The 16,746-nt window shown below is 43.0% G+C and overlaps 1 protein-coding gene across 9 annotated transcripts in view; it reads left to right on the top strand.

The window, feature by feature from the left end:
• The window catches only part of arhgef7a (Rho guanine nucleotide exchange factor (GEF) 7a), a 113,774-nt gene that overhangs the window by 49,121 nt on the left and 47,907 nt on the right, over nucleotides 1–16,746 (top strand). For 4 of the 9 annotated variants that reach the window (XR_005038775.1, XR_005038776.1, XR_005038778.1 and 1 more), the window contains exons 22-24: nucleotides 1,017–1,113; nucleotides 2,065–2,149; nucleotides 2,271–2,414. The exons of 2 other annotated variants lie outside the window; for them this stretch is intronic. The gene's annotated coding sequence lies outside the window, so the exon portion shown is untranslated. The remainder of the gene's footprint in view (nucleotides 1–1,016; nucleotides 1,114–2,064; nucleotides 2,150–2,270; nucleotides 2,415–16,746) is intronic. 3 more of the 9 variants (XR_005038777.1, XR_005038781.1, XR_005038779.1) reach the window with 2 other exon arrangements.

The following is a 16,746-nucleotide window of genomic DNA, read 5'->3' as shown; positions in this document are numbered from 1 at the left end:
TTTCTGACAGTTTGTGCAGAAATTCTTTGGTTGTGCAAACCCATAGTTCTATCAGCTGTTCGGGTGGCTGGTCTCAGACAATCCCACAGGTGAAGAACCCGGATGTGGAGGTCCTGGGCTGGTGGTCTGCGTTTGTGAGGCTGGTTGGATGTACTGCCAAATTCTCTAAAACGACATTGGAGGCAGTTTATGGTAGAGAAATGAACATTAAATTATCTGGCAACAACTCTGGTGGACATTCCTGCAGTCAGCATGCCAATAACACGCTCCCTCAAAACTTGATACATCTGTGGCATTGTATTCTGTGACAAAATTTGCACATTTTAAAGTGGCCTTTTATTGTCCCAGCACAAGGTGCACCTGTGTAATGATGATGCTGTTTAATCAGCTTATTGAGATGCCACACCTGTCAGGTGGATGGATTATTTTGGCAAAGGAGAAATGCTCACTAGCAGGGATGTAAACAAATGTGTGCACACAATTTGAGAGAAATAAGCTTTGTGTGCATATGAAGAATTGAGGATCTTTTATTTTAGCTCACTTTACATGTTGAATTTATATTTTTGTTCAGTGTATTTACAGTTTACGCATTGGAAGAAACTGTGAAGAAGTAATTGTCTTATTCCCATTGTTCATCTTTGACCTGGCACAGTCCTCTCTCTCTCGCTCCTTTCTTTCTCACTTTCTTTATTTTTCTCTGTTCTTTCTCTCTGTCTCCCTCTGCTTTCTTAGAGAGAAAGTGACATCTTGTCACTGACAGGGCCACAATGTGCCCTTGACTATTGTAGAGTTCTGTTAAAGCATCAAGATGTCTCTCGCTTTCGTCTTCTTTCTTTCTTTTTCTCTATTTTCAAAGCTGTAAATCAATCAGCTGTGGGAACACACACACTTCCCTCTCCTCTCTGTCTATTCAACGGCCAGCGATCATTTAGAGTTGACATGTATTGTGAAGAACTGAGCTGCTCTTTCTTATTCTCTCCTCCTTTCTCTTTCAACTGTCTGTCATTCATGTCCAGGCCAATATACACACACCAAATAGAAGAAAGCAAAGAAACGGAAGGATAAATTGATGGATGGAAGGATAAGCGAAAGACACTATCCTTCCCTTTAAAGGTTTGTTATTGTACAGGAGACTGTCTTCTCTTCCCAGTCATTTCTACTCTGTGTTTTTTAGTCTGAAAGCCCATCCACGAGCTCCCTTTGTCAAGGAAAGCAATAAGGCCCCATTGAATGGCTCTGAATGGGGCCTGCCATCCTTAGAGGCCGCGGCCAGTCCACTTCTATTCTTTAGCCTCCTATCTAATTGGAGCTGAAATGAAATGGAGGTTTCTTTATGAAAATAGCCTTTGTTTGGCCTGCAGCGCTGGTAATTCATAAACAATAAGCTGGGAGGCCATTGTGGGGATAATAATACATGCAGTCTGCTGGAGACGCAGCGAAGGCAGCAGAACTCTGGTGGAGAGTATATAAGAATAGGAAGAGAAGAAGAGCAATGGGAAAGAGATGGCAGAGAAATTCTAGGAGTGACATGAAATATGGGGAAAGGAGTGACAGGTGAAGATGGGGACAGAGAGAAGGGATGGGCAGTGAGTGAGTGCCTCTGGGAGGAGAGAGGACTGAAAGATTTGTGCGGAATGCAGTAGGATAATGGTGCAGTACTAGATGATATAAAGTGTGGAGCGGAGAGGGGAAATGGGGAAGACGGTGTGCGGCTGGATTAGAGGAGGAGGGTGGAGGAGTCGGCATAACAGAAGGACAGATTTGACTCAGAAAGCTCAATGGATTACAGATTTGTGAGCTGGTGGTTTGTCACTACTTGCTGGCAGTTACATTCTCTCTCTGCTTCTCTATGCCATTTCTCTCTCTCCAGCTCAACTTTAGGGCAGAGTATGCTCTGTGGCTGAGTGTAGTCTGTCAGAGCAAACTGAGAGGGCAAAAGGGAGAGGCAGTAGAGCTGGTGAGGTGCTTGTAACTGGACCTGTTTCTCCTTGCTTTGGAATGTGACTCTCTCAATTCAAGAAGCTTCAATGACTCAATCACTGATGGGATACTTCTCTCACTAAGAATATCAGGTGGAATTAAATCTGACAAAGACTCTTTGATTGAAATGGGAGTGAAGCAATGGGAGCGGAGCATCCAAATTCTCCAGGTATGTCTCTATTTCCCCCATGGTATTTAGTGTTCCCTGCACCTGTGGTGCTTTCCTTTTATTAGATCTGCGTACTTTAGTTACAGAGAATGTTCACTCTACCTTTTCTCCCTGGATGCAGAGAGGGGAAGTCTTTTTGAAAGTGTTGTGCAGCTGAAAGACATAGAGCGACACCCGGGACTTTACCTTTCATTACTGGAGGAGAGGAGAGGAGAGGAACATATTGCGGTCCAGAATAAAGAGTCTCTAAGGGTTCTTTCTACCTGTAAGTGACATGTGACATCTGAGTATGTCTTTAAACAGCTAGTGTGTGTGTGATGAAGTTAGATCAAACTCTCTTATCTGCATTTGCACATGTCACATCCTAATGGTTATGATTAGGACTTGAGGAGGGTGCACTGATCCTCGATTTGTATCTGAAGCCATTCATGTAGTAACACTGATATCTTGGCACTAGATGGCAGTGTTGGTCAATAAATTAAATCCATAGGATTCAATATAAAACCTTCCCCGAGTGTAGAATGAGTGTTGTAAATTCAACCACTAGGTGGCAATCAAACCACACAAACATCCTGTTGGTGACTCCTTGCTACATAGCGTGTGTGTTTATTTGAACGCAGCTGACTGCTTAGTAGCAGTCAGTAGGAATGGTTGGCAGGTTTGAAAATGTGTGTTTGTGCCTAGAAGCATGTGTGCGTGACAGCGGTCAGTAGAAGTGGTTGGCACAGAGAGGCTGGTAATCAGGTACTGGGCAAACAGGGTGGCAGCAGTCCGAGACGTTTGTGGGAGATTATCCCAAAATGATCCCTAGAATTATCCCCAGAATAACAGCCGGAGAGAGAGGCCTTGTCCATGGATGGAGGGAAGAGGGGGGGAGAGGGAAAGTCAGATGGAGGGGTGCGTTTGTGTGTGTGTGTGTGTGTGTGTGTGTGTAATGAGTCTGGCAGTGTTGGTACATTGGAGTAATGAACCATGTTAATCCAAACCAAACAGCAATTAGCAGCAGATTTGACTAACACTGGAGATACAGTTAGACTCTCATAAAGGGACAGAGCACCGAAGCTACCTGTGTGTGTGTGTGTGTGTGTGTGTGTGTGTTTTTGGTTGTGCCTGTTTTGTGTGTGTTGAATATAATATGTGCGCCACAAACACTGACCTGTTTACTGAACACTTACAGAACACTTACCATGGAGTTGTTATATTCCACTTATCCCTCCAAGAAGGCCTCCAACACACACACCACAGGAGGCTGGTGAGGGGAGGACGGCTCATAATAATGTCTGGAACGGAACAAATGGAATGGCATCAAACACATGGAAACCATGTATTTGGTCAATTTGATACCATTCCACCTATTCCGCTCCAGTCATTACCACAAGCCCGTCCTCCCCAATTCAGGTGCCACCAACCTCCTGTGACACATCCACACACACACACACACCCCCTAGCTGAGAATACTAAATGTGTTCTCTATTCATGTCATAAACGTATCTCCAACAGTGTAAGCTGTAGTTACCAGGTTACGGTGTGTGTATGTGTGTATTCATCTCTTCTGTGTGCGGTTGAGTGCATGCTGTCCATGTGAACCCCAGTGTGGGATAATTTGGGCACTTGTACCCCTATGGTTCTACCACCCCCACCCTCTTCCACACACACCCCACCTTTTAGTACACACAGTCCCATTTTCATGCCTGCAAAATCCTCCTAACAACTATGTTTGCAGCACAATTAGAGTGGGGGGGGGGGGGGGGGGGGGGGTGTAGTAGAGGGAGAGAGGAGAAAACAGTGGAGGGGAAGAATGACAAACCTGTGAGAAGTGTATTATAATTAGAGACAGAAAAATATTGTCTAGAGAGAGTGGGGTAGTGATGGATGGAGACAGAGGGAGGGAGAAAGGGAGGGAGGGCGCAGAGGGTTAAGTGGACCTTTCTGGGTGCTGTGACTTCCTGCAGGTCCTTCCTCTTTCTTGGCCTGCTCTTCGTAAGGGGAGTGAGGTTGGGAGGGAGGGATGGCTGGAGAGAGGGATGTAGGGAAGGAGAGGCTAAACTGCCTGGGTCAAAGTGAGAGAGGAGACGAGGATAGTTCACCTAAAACCCCTGGCTTACTGAGCACAATGGAGGCAAGACACCACACACACACACACACTGCGGCAGGGTTATGGCAACGTCCCAGCGGGCTATGAACTTCCCTGAAGCCGTCGCCATGGAGATGCCGTGAGTCGCTGACCCCCAGCACCTCGTTTCCCGCCGCTGGCTCATTGAAAGACTTGATTGACAGGTGTCCAAATGTCAGACACACAGACAGACCGGGGTTCAGCCAATATATTCTACACATACACTTACTAGGTGTGTGTGTGTGTGTGTGCGCATGTTTAAAAGGCTCCTTCCTACCTTATTGTGAACCATTTTGCTGCATGGAAGTCAGTGAGGCAGTGACGTTACATTACAGTACTATAATTATAGTAATTCAACATAGTGGAGACCCCTGCACCTACACACAGGAACATTCCATTTTGTATGAATTAGACCAATAGAGTAGGGAAGGGCAGCAGAATAGAATTTAATTTAGCCCTACGTTCCAATTCCAACTAGAGTTGACCCAGTACCTTATTGTACCTGGATGGACAGTATTAATCTTGCAAGGTATTGGCAGTGGCACAAAAGACCGGCCTTTTTGTTTGTGTGTGTGTTCCTTTGTGTCACCCCCCAGTCTCTTTTACCATCCTCACCCTTCTCTCTTATCTCCATTAGTGACAAACCCCTCCATGTCCTATTGACAGGACACACAGAGGTGTGTGTGTTATCAGGGGTGACGTGAGTGAGATCTGCTGAGTTAGTGATCCGGGACGATAATATTGTTAGCCTGTGTGCGTGCACGGTTTACTAAAGTGCTAACTCCTCTTTTTTTCCCCAAGATTTTGTATGTAGATATTTTTTCGTAGAGAACGTTATTTACAATAAATATGACATTGAAATTTACTGTACATAAATGGCTCCTCTTGAACACCCACTCCTTGCCATCATTACGGCCAGCTAACGCCGGCTATTCAGAAGAAACAGACCCTGCAATTTGCGTTGACATTTGAATGATAGTCAGGTTGTGTTTGTCAGGGGTGTTTGTATTCTCAGTGGATGCAGCAAATATGTGTTAAGAGTGGCTGGAGAGACAGTGGGTGTGGATCTCACTCTCTGCCTCTCAATTCAACTCAAAGGGCCTTATTGGCATATAGGAAACATGTTTACATTGCCAAAGCAAGTGAAGTAGATAACAAAATAAATCAAACAGTGAATAGTAAACATTACGCTCACAAAGGTTTCAAAATAGAGACATTTCAAATGTTATATTATGGCTATGTACAGTGTTGTAACACGAAAGGGAAAATAAATGCAGATAAGAGTTTGTATTCACAATGGTGTTTGTGCTTCACTGGTTGACCTTTTCTTGTGGCAACAGGTTACAAATCTTGCTGCTGTGATGGCACACTGGTATTTCACCTAATAGATAGTTTATCAAATTCTTTGGGTCTGTATAATCTGAAATGTGTCATGAATTTGGCAGGAGGTTAGGAAGTGCAGCTCAGTTGCCATCTCATTTTGTGGGAAGTGTGCATCATAGCCTGTCTTCTCATGAGAGACAGTTCTGCCTACGGCGGCCTCTCTCAATAGCAAAGCTATTCTCACAGTCTGTACATAGTCGAAGTGTTCCTTCATTTAGGGTCAGTCACAGTGGTAGGTATTCTGCCACTGTGTACTCTCTGTTTAGGACCAAATAGTATTCCATTTTTTGGTTAGTTCTTTCCAACATGTCAAGTACTGTGAATGTGTCATTGATTAGTAAGATCTGGCAAGTCACCACAACACAAACTCACCAGCTTTATAATGTCAGCTGGCCCTTCTACACTACACACCTCTTATTTCTCTCACTCCCTCTCTCAAAAGAGTAATTGCATTGTTGTTTACTACACAACGGCTTCACAGTAAACACGTGCATACTATTACGAATCCCTTTGGCCTGGCTGTCTGGGGGGGGTAACGAGACCTGTAACATAACTCATGCAAAGTATAATAGTGAAAAAGTAACAGTGAGAACGAAAAACCACAGACAACTAAATTACCGTCAAACACTCAGGGTTTATTTGGTAAACACACGGTAAAGGGGGGCAGGAAAAGGGGCTGAGCTGGACCCAAGGAAAGGAACATATCCAAAAACACCCCTGAACTAGACTAGCTTACTTCAATACAGCTAACTAACTAACCAGAAATACAGCGGGTGGTCCGCCCAGTGCTAACTAGTGTTCTTAGACAAAGTGTTCCTACAGGTAGTGTGTGCCCATGGGCAACTTGTCTTCCTACCCCCTTTTCCCACCATCAAACAAACAGTCAATCACCGTAACAAAACAATAGTCACAGAATTCCAGACAAATGTGACATGTATGAACAAAAACCAAAAGAGAGCTCAATCCAAAGATGGCTATAGCGCGAGAGAGACACAGAGAGATCGAGCTACACAGAAAACAACTGACTGGGTTTTTAAACCAAGAGAAAGGGAATGTGATAGGGTAAGGGAAAAGGAGCAGGTGTCTTCTGATTGATGACTGATTGGTGACTGATGATTGCCACCTGTGAGGGGAGAAGGAGAGAAAATAAACACACAGGATACACAGACACGGCATACCTGTATCCATAACACTCCCACCCTTAAAAGAGCAACCCTAGGGGTTGTATTTACAGTATTTACAAAACATACCAAAAATCATCATACTTACATACACGAGACAAAGCATCTGCTAACACATTTTCACAACCCTTTTTAGCTGATCTCCAAATTATAATTTTGTACAATCAGCGCTGGTTCTGGTTGTACATCCGATGGAGAAACACTAAGGGGTTGTGGTAGGGCACTGGAACCAATATATACCTCAAAGTATTGCAGAGATAACAACAAAGCTAGAGCTTCTTGTCCGATGGTCGCATAGTTTGTCTGACATTTGTTAAACTTCCGAGAAAAATAACAAACAGGATGATCCACTCCACTCTTGTCCTGCTGCAGTAGAACAGCACCAGCACCTCTGGCACTAGCATCTACCTCAAGTTTAAACGGTTGTTCAAAATCCGGAGCAGCAAGTACAGGGGTATTACATAAGAGTGCTTTAGCAGTATCAAAAGCTGCCTTGCAATCAGGGGACCACTCAAATGATCTAGCCGGACTGAGCAAATTGGTCATCCTTAAAAAGCAGCGTAGCTCTCGTCTGGTGGTAGGTGCGGGGATTGCAGTTATAGCCATGACCTTGGCATCAACAGGGCGCACCTGTCCATGGCCGACCTCTTTGCCGACATAGGTAACAGTAGCCTTCCCAAACTCGCACTTTGCCAAGTTCAGGGTTAGAGAAGCAGCTGCCAAACGTCCACATACTACCCTTAGAGAGTCAACATGATCTGACCACTCAGACGAATAAATCACTAGGTCATCAAGGTCTGCACTACAATTGGGAACGCCAGCTAATATGGCTAATACGGATAATACGGCATTAATAACCTCTTGGGGCTAGGGGGCAGAATTTTCACTTTTGGATAAATAGCTTGCCCAATTTCAACTACCTGCTACTCATGCCAAGAATATAAGATATGCATATTATTCATAGATTTGGATAGAAAACACTCTGAAGTTTCTAAAACTGTTTGAATCATGTCTGTGAGTATAACAGAACTTATGTAGCAGGCAAAACCCTGAGGACTAACTGTTCAGAATTATTTTATTTTTTGCCTCTCTCTGTTCCCTGACTTGTTATTGCCAAAGGATATTTCTTAGGAACTTGTTTTCAGTTCCAACTAGGAACTGGGTACACTTTTGTGAGTTGCGCAAGACATGAAAAGTGGAATGGTTTGTTTTCATTCCTGTATTGAACACAGATTGCCCCGTCTACAATTTGATCGATTATTAACGTTTAAAAATACCTAAAGTTGTATTTCAAAAGTAGTTTGAAATATTTTGGCAAAGTTTATAGGCAACTTTTGAAATATTTTGTAGTGACGCTGCGTTTTTTGTAAGCTGTTTTTTTCTGGATCAAACGCGCTTTATAAATGGACATTTTGGATATATATGGACGGAATTAATCGAACAAAAGGACCAATTGTGATGTTTATGGGACATATTGGAGTGCCAACAAAAGAAGCACGTCAAAGGTAATGCATGTTTTATATTTTATTTCAGCGTTTTGTGTAGCGCCTGCAGGGTTGAAATATGCTAACTCCTTTGTTTACTGCTGGTGTAGATGGTGCAGGCTATCAGATAATAGCTTCTTATGCTTTCGCCGAAAAGCATTTTTAAAATCTGACAAGTTGGCTGGATTCACAACGAGTGTAGCTTTAATTGAATATGTTACATGTGTGATTTCATGAAAGTTTGAATTTTATAGTATTTTATTTGAATCTGGCGCTCTGCATTTTTCCTGGCAATTGGCCAGTTGAGACATTTGCGTTCCACCTATCCCTAACTAGTTTTAAGGACTTTCATTGGTCCTCTCACTGTGTGACCAGGCACTAGTTCAGCCGGGCTGAACCCAAGGGACTCCTGTACAGTTTCACGAGCAGCAAACAAAACTAGAGGAACTCCGTCATCTCAATCTTTCTCAGATTCCAAACAATATTTACGTAGCATAGACTTCAGTGTCTGATGCCATCTTTCAAGCGCACCCTGAGACTCTGGGTGATAGGCGCTTGCCACACGGTGAGTAATTGATAAGGATTTTAACACCTGCTTGAAGAGCTTGGATAGGAAATTGGTACCTTGATCACTTTGTACAACCTTAGGTAACCCGAATGTCGTGAATAATTTTATTAAGGCTTTACTCACTACCGGGGCTGTAATCCTTCTCAGAGGAATGGCCTCGGGGTATCTTGTTGCCATACACATAACCGTTAACAGAAACTGGTTACCTGATTTTGTATTCGGTAACGGTCCAACGCAATCAACCACCACATGCTCGAATGGTTCACCTATGACAGGTATGGGACAAAGAGGAGCGGGAGGAATAACCTGATTTGGTTTTCCTGTTATTTGACATGTGTGGCATGTCCGACAGAACTGAGCCACATCTTGTTTTAAACCCGGCCAAAAGAAATGTCGAAGGATCCGATCATAAGTCTTGGTGATTCCTAAATGACCAGACCACTGGTGATCATGAGCAAGGGATAACACATTTGGTCGATAAGGCTGTAGGAATCCCTATTTGGTAAACAGCATTCCAATCTCCGTCCACGTCTACATGGGATGTCCATTTATGCAGGAGGAGACTACCATCAATGAATAAGCCACGTTCTTCTTATTTACATCTTCCAATGAGACAACACTAGAAAAACATTTAGCAAGCTTGTTGTCAACCTTTTGGTTAGCAATCAGCTGCTCACGAGTGACTGGTAACTGTATTGCATCAGCAGTAAGTTCAACATTCTTCGATTCTTCCCTGGGCGGTTTGTCAGAGGTGATCAGCTTCCCAGAGGTAGGACACAAACCATCCTCTTGATCAACCTCTTTGAACAGAACAGTGTTTGACAAATCTATCACGTCACCCACTTGTCGTGCCTGAGCACGAGTGACAGCACAAGCGGGGAACACATGTGGTTAACTCTGTGCCAGCTCTTTGGAGAGAGAGTTGTCACTTTTATCCAATACTTCCAATATGAGTACTACCTTTCCTCCGGCAATATCGTTACCCATTATAAAGGTCACACCTTTTACTGGCAACATAGGACGTACCCCCCACTCTGAATATTCCACTGATTAACTCAGAGTGTACACTCACAAAGTGCAATGGCACTGGGACAAAACCCATTTCAATACCCTGCACTAACACACTGGAACCACAGTATGTATCGTCGGATAAGGGCAACACATCAGACAATATAAACGACTGTGCCGCACCAGTATCTCTAAGGATTTTAACCTGGCGCTGAGATGCTTCGTCATTCATTAGGGACACAAACCCCTCAAATGAACGGTTCATAACTGCGGTCGGGGACTGGGTCTTTCAAACTGCAGTTACCCTGAGGCACCTGTTTCGTACGAATTAGAACACCTATTGGCGGCTTGGCACGAAGAGGCATCTCTTGTTTGGGTTTTAGCAGGAAGCAATCATTAATCATATGTCCCACCTTATGACAATAGAAACATGAGCAGTGGCTCATTTTTCTGCTGTGCTTGATACACTGCTGGCCGACTAGGACTAAAAGTTGGCAACTCAGTGGTTCTACCCTCAGTATGAGCCGAAAACACACTCTTGTGCGTCAACACAAACTCGTCTACCAACACAGACGCTTCTGACAGGGAGGATACTTTCTGTTCGTTTCGGTAAACTATAATGCGTTCGGGTAAGCAATTTTTTAACTCTTCCAATAAGATTAACTCCCGGAGAGAGTTGAAATCAGTTACCTTACTAGCAGCATGCCATTTATCAAACAGATTTCCCTTGTCTCTAGCAAATTCCACATAAGTCTTACTAGAAGACTTTCTATGAGACCTAAATCTCTGTCGGTATGCCTCAGGCACAAGCTCATAGGCGCGAAGAACAGTAGCTTTGACCACTTCATATTTCAAACTGTCTTCCAGAGGTAGCGCTGACAAAACCTCTTGGGCTTTACCAGTTAATTTACACTGAAGTAATAGGCAACATATCTCTCAATGCTACGGCTATACGTTCAAAAACACAAAAAATAGGAGTCAACCTCTCATACTAAGGCAATCTGCCTACTAATGTCAAAAGTGTTGGAAGCTCCAGCTGGTGAGGACGACTAACTAACAGCAGGAACGAAGGCTAGCCTCGCTCGCTCACTCACTCTCTCTGGTTAAAAGAGTAATTGTATTGTTGTTTACTACAAATGGCTTCACAGTAAACAACACGTGTGCATACACACACACACCCCTACACACACAATATTTGGGTAGTACTGGTCATGTGTTTAAGTGAGCTCTCCTCTTGTCCTCCTCTCAGCCAGAAGTGCTACTCGCTCCCAGCGCTCACTGAGAGAGAAATGTACCCTATGGGTGACCCTAGCCAAGTGTATGTGTGTGATGACTAAAATGTCCTCTCCAATGAGCAACTCTCACACTCATGTAATATTTCACATCCCTGCTCCAACTGTTGTATTGTAGTAGTAGTAGTGGTAACACTATTTGGATAGTTCATCTGGAGATGCTACAGACCGCCAGTAACATTTCAACTAACTACTTACCCTAACTCTTATCCTAACCCTTATTCTAAACTTGACCCTAACCGTAACCTTTAACAAGCAGTTGCTTATCAACAGATTGATAGTATGACCGTCTGTAAAGCCTCTACAGATGGAAAATCCAAATAAAGTGTGACCATTTTATTTGTTTTTATTTATATCCCCAAAATGCCTAAATATATTTTTAATTCTGCAAATATTGACACATCTGTATGTTTAAATCATATTTCAAATGTATAATATTTATAATCTAATAATAATACTGTAGGTCTAATGTAATGCAGATTTGAACCACAAGTGTGTTAAAACATGCAGTTTCTGGTCTGAGATGTTGGTGGCGCTGTTGCTATGTGGTGGAGCCTGTTGGACCTAGACAGCACAGCATTACATTAGGCTGCATTATCTAAACACTCAACAAACTTAAATTAAATTTGTGAGTTTTTCCCCCCGTCCAGATTCTGTCGTGTGATTGGTCCATAGTGGGATCCCATTCTCTCCTTATTGTTAGTGCAGATGTGGCGGTATCCATTGGTCCTCAGCCACTCACAAATTGAATCAGAATCAATTTGACCTTTTAAGAAAATATACGCAGCATGCTCTTCACCAGATATGTATGAGTGTATGCATGCAGAGTGTGTGTGTGTGTGTGTGTGTGTGTGTGTGTGTGTGTGTGTGTGTGTGTGTGTGTGTGTGTGTGTGTGTGTGTGTGTGTGTGTGTGAGAGAGAGAGAGAGAGAGAGCTTGCTCTGAAGTGGAAGGCAGCGTCTCCATGTTAAGCCAGGAATAGACCAATTAGTGTGTATTGGGGTTAGCAACAGAGCAGGCAGCCATGTGAATGTGTCATTGATTGGTAAGATCTGGCTAATCACCACGACTCATAAACTCACCAGCTTTATAATGTCAGCTGGGCCTTCTACACTACACACCTCTCATTTTTTACTCTCTCTCTCTCTCTCTCTCTCTCTCTCTCTCCATTCATTCATTCCTTCCTTTCTGTTTATTTTCCCCATCTGTCTCCTCAGTCTTCTCTCTCTTCCTTCCCTTCTTTTCATTTCGATCCCCTCTTCTCTATTTCTTCCTTCCTTTCGTCGTCTCTCTTTTTCGTCTTCTATGATGAGTTGAGATGCAGCAGGAGAAGGAAACACAAGCCCATGATGATGACTTCCTCCGTTACACTAAAGTAGTTAACATTGCCACATTGAAGGAGTGTCAAAAAGGAGAGGGGGAGAAAGTGGTGTGTGCGTGTATTTATGTTTGTGGAAGTTAATGTTTATCATATATTGCGATGTGCATATTCTTCCTTCTGGCTTCACTCATAAGAAGTCCTCATCCTAAACAGTTGTGATAGAAGCCATGATGGTAGGAACAGAGTGAGGGAACAGGGAAGCTAACCTACAGCTGAGTACTGGCTCACAGCACCTCCTCATTTGTAATTTATTTCTCCTTCTCCCTCTCCTCCCTTTTTAAACGCAAATCAAATTAGTGAGCCTGAACCTCTCAGTTGTGTAATAGGTATTAGTTATCATATTAATTAGCATCAGATTGACAGCATGGCAGACAGCTGGGGGCACGTGTGTGTGTGTGTGTGTGTGTGTGTGTGTGTGTGTGTGTGTGTGTGTGTGTGTGTGTGTGTGTGTGTGTGTGTGTGTGTGTGTGTGAGAGAGGTGAGGGGAGTTACAGGGCAGACACACCAGTATTTGATTTGTTGTGTTGTTAATGTGACACTGATTATACAGGTCATGGTAAAACAAAGCTATGCCTCGGCTATGCTAATACAGACGCTGAGATGGCGAGGTTGTCACACGCACTGTTAAGGACACACATACACACACACAACAAACCAAACAAACACGGGGAGAGCTTTTTTTTTTTTTAAGTGAAAAACTGTTGCCATGGAGAGGAGAGGTTAGGGTATTTGACCTATCTTATAATGCTGCCTCTTGTCCCCAGAGCTGTAATTTCATGAGAAAATGTGTGTGTTCCAAGAGAATTTATTGATCTCTATGTTTATGAGCAGATAAATGCAGTAGTGATGGTTGAGGTGGAGGGTTATTTGGATGTGCTCAGTCTTTTGTGGTATGCTCAATCCATTGTGTTTATCTAGTCTGCTGTTGATGCGGGGAGAACTGGGGCTCTTTCTCTCTCAGCGGGGCATCTTTTTTGTCTGGGTTGTGTGTGTGTGTGTGTGTGTGTGTGTGTGTGTGTGTGTGTGTGTGTGTGTGTCTGTCTGTTGTGGGCAAGGCGTGAGCAAGGTGCAATAGGCAGTCTGCAGTATAAAGAGGTGTGCGTGATCAGACTGCATCTTTCAGACTTGCTATATACTGAACTCAGCATAACCCTGGTTAGCGTTCTGAGGTAGGGCTACTTGCTACCGTATATACTGAATTCAATACTACCCTGTTAAGGGCTACATGGTATATACTGAACTCAACACAGCCCTGGTTAGTGTTCTGAGGTAGGGCTATAGTGTGAAGCAGTGGCAATTTTAGCATGTAAATCTTGGTGGGCCAAAAAAGAAACATGTTTGATGCATGCCAGCAAAGCCACTACACAACACAACACTAAACAATACATTCATTGCACACTAACGGTGACAAACGGTGCCCACAAACTGTTAGGGCCTACATAAAGCTGTTCCAACATCTTACCACCACTACACATGGCTATCAGCAGAGCCTTGTCTGGCCGTGAAACAGTTAATTCAGCCTCATTTACTGCCTTTAAAAAAACATAGCTGATATGGCTGACTTACTTCAACAAATGTGGTTTCTACTGACAATTGAGATGTACAAACTATGGCATAAGGTGACGACGAGCAGATGAGGCAATCCGTAATTTAGATTTAGACATAAATGGTCGAGCTAGGATGGATAACTATTTGTTTTGCGCGTTTGAAATGTACAGCAACAAAATTCAGAACATGGGCCGTTCTTACTGTATTCTCCCTGTACACCAAGTCAGAACCGTAGGATAAATAAAGGGGGCGTATAAGCAGACAATGAAAGCTCTTACGATATTCAATGATTACTTGTCTCTAAAACAGGCTACATGTGCACCAGCAAGTCAGAACAGTAGGCTAAAATATGAGGGGGAAAGAAACCAGATTATTAGGGTGAAGCCCATGGGCTACTAACAGCTTACAACACAACATACACTTAGTATTAATTTCTTGGCTACGTTACACATATCTCCTTGGCAGATACAGTTGAAGTTGAAAGTTTACGTGCACTTAGGTTGGAGTCATTAAAACTACTCCACAAATGTCTTGTTAACAAACTGTAGGACATCTACTTTGTGTAATTTCTTCCATTAATTGTTTACAGACAGATTATTTCACTTATATTTTACTGTATCACAATTCCAGGGGGTCAGAAGTTTACATACAATAAGTTGACTGAGAAAATTCCAGAAAATTATGTCATGGCTTTAGAAGTTTCTGATCGGCTAATTGACATAATTTTAGTCAATTGGAGGTGTACCTGTGGATGTATTTCAGTAAACTCAGTGCCTCTTTGCTTGAAATAATGGGAAAATCAAAAGAAATCCGCCCAAAACTTCTTTGGGAGCTATTTCCAAACGCCTGAAGGTACCACGTTTATCTGTACAAACAATAGTACGCAAGTATTAACACCATGGGACCACGCAGCCGTCGTACCGCTCAGGAAGGAGACGCGTTCTGTCTCCTAGAGATTTACATACTTTGGTGCGAAAATTGCAAATCAATCCCAGAACAGCAGCAAAGAACCTTGTGAAGATGCTGGAGAAAACAGGTACAAAATTATCTATATCCACAATAAATCACGTCCTATAGGCCGCTCATCAAGGAAGAAGCCACTGCTCCAAAACCGACATAAAAAAGCCAGACTACGGTTTGCAACTGCACATGGGGACAAAGATCGTACTTTTGGGAGAAATGTCCTCTTGTCTGATGAAACAAAAATAGATCTGTTTGGCCATAATGACCATCATTATGTTTGAAGGAAAAAGGGGGAGGCTTGCAAGCCGAAGAACACCATCCCAACCGTGAAGCACCGGGGTGGCAGCATCATGTTGTGGGGGTGCTGCAGGAGGGACTGGTGCACTTCACAAAATAGATGTCATCATTAGGATGGAAAATGATGTGAATATATTGAAGCAACATCAGTCTTCCAAATGGACAATGACCCCAAGCATACTTCCGAAGTTGTGTCAAAATGGCTCAAGGACAACAAAGTCAAGGTATTGGAGTGGCCATCAGAAAGCCCTGACCTCAATGGGAATGGGCCAAAATGCACCCAACTTATTGTGGGAAGCTTGTGGAAGGCTACCCAAAACGTTTGACCCAAGGTAAACAATTTAAAGTCAATGCTACCAAATACGAATTGAGTGTATGTCAACTTCTGACCCACTGGGAATGTGATGAATGAAATAAAAGCTGAAATTAATAATTCTCTCTACTATTATTCTGACATTTCACATTCTTCAAATAAAGTGGTGATCCTAACTGATCTAAGACAGGTCATTTTTACGAGGATTAAATGTCAGGAATTGTGAAAAACTGAATTTAAATTAATGTAAACTTCCGACTTCAATTGTATATGCATATATGCAGTAGCATACAAGACATTTTTTGACTCACCTTGTTGTGTTGTGTTCAACTGAACAGGAAGGTGGCGCGGTGGTCCTTAGTGGGCAAATTTTGTATCAAAGTCTGGCATTCTCTGGATTTATGGTGCTTTCAAGACAACTGGGAACTGGGACAACAACAAGGTTGAATCATGATGTCAGTGATCTTCAGGTCGGAGCTCTCAAAAAGAGGTCCCGAATTGGAATTTCGAGTTCGATGACCTAAACGTATTTCACCAGGGCTCTTTTTTTTGTTTCCAGTTGTCCTGAACTCACTGAAGTCTGAAATTTCCCAGTTACGAGTTTCCAGTTGTTTTGAACGCGGCAGAAATTATGCTGGATTGACCGCATTAATGTTTATCCTTTTAAACTTGGGAAAGAGACCCTTAAACCCAGACTTGGACCACACAACCACTCCACTGAATAGCAGGCTAGTGATTTCTTTGCAATGCTTGCAGTTAGCCACTGATTCCTTCTAAAACGCTCATTGTTGAATTTGCGATTTACAACTTGTTTTGTAATGTTTATGTCCAATGGCCGATTAGCACCGATACGTTTTAGGAATGAAAAGGATTTGCCAGTAGATTGTAGATGTGATTCATGATGATGACTGCTTGTCTAGCTTACTAGTTAAGATTTTGAAAGTATGATGTTGACATGATCAGTCCAATCAAAGCTACGATAGATATAACGTGACATAATTTTAACTCTGGCCAATGACTTTGAGCTTTCTTGGATGGGTGCTTCTAATATGGCAGCACCCAAGGGA

This window comes from Oncorhynchus mykiss, chromosome 22 (assembly GCF_013265735.2).
Source record: "Oncorhynchus mykiss isolate Arlee chromosome 22, USDA_OmykA_1.1, whole genome shotgun sequence".
Taxonomy (NCBI): Eukaryota; Metazoa; Chordata; class Actinopteri; order Salmoniformes; family Salmonidae; genus Oncorhynchus; species Oncorhynchus mykiss.
Note: the sequence above shows the minus strand (reverse complement) of the source record. Positions and strands in the feature narration are given on the sequence as shown.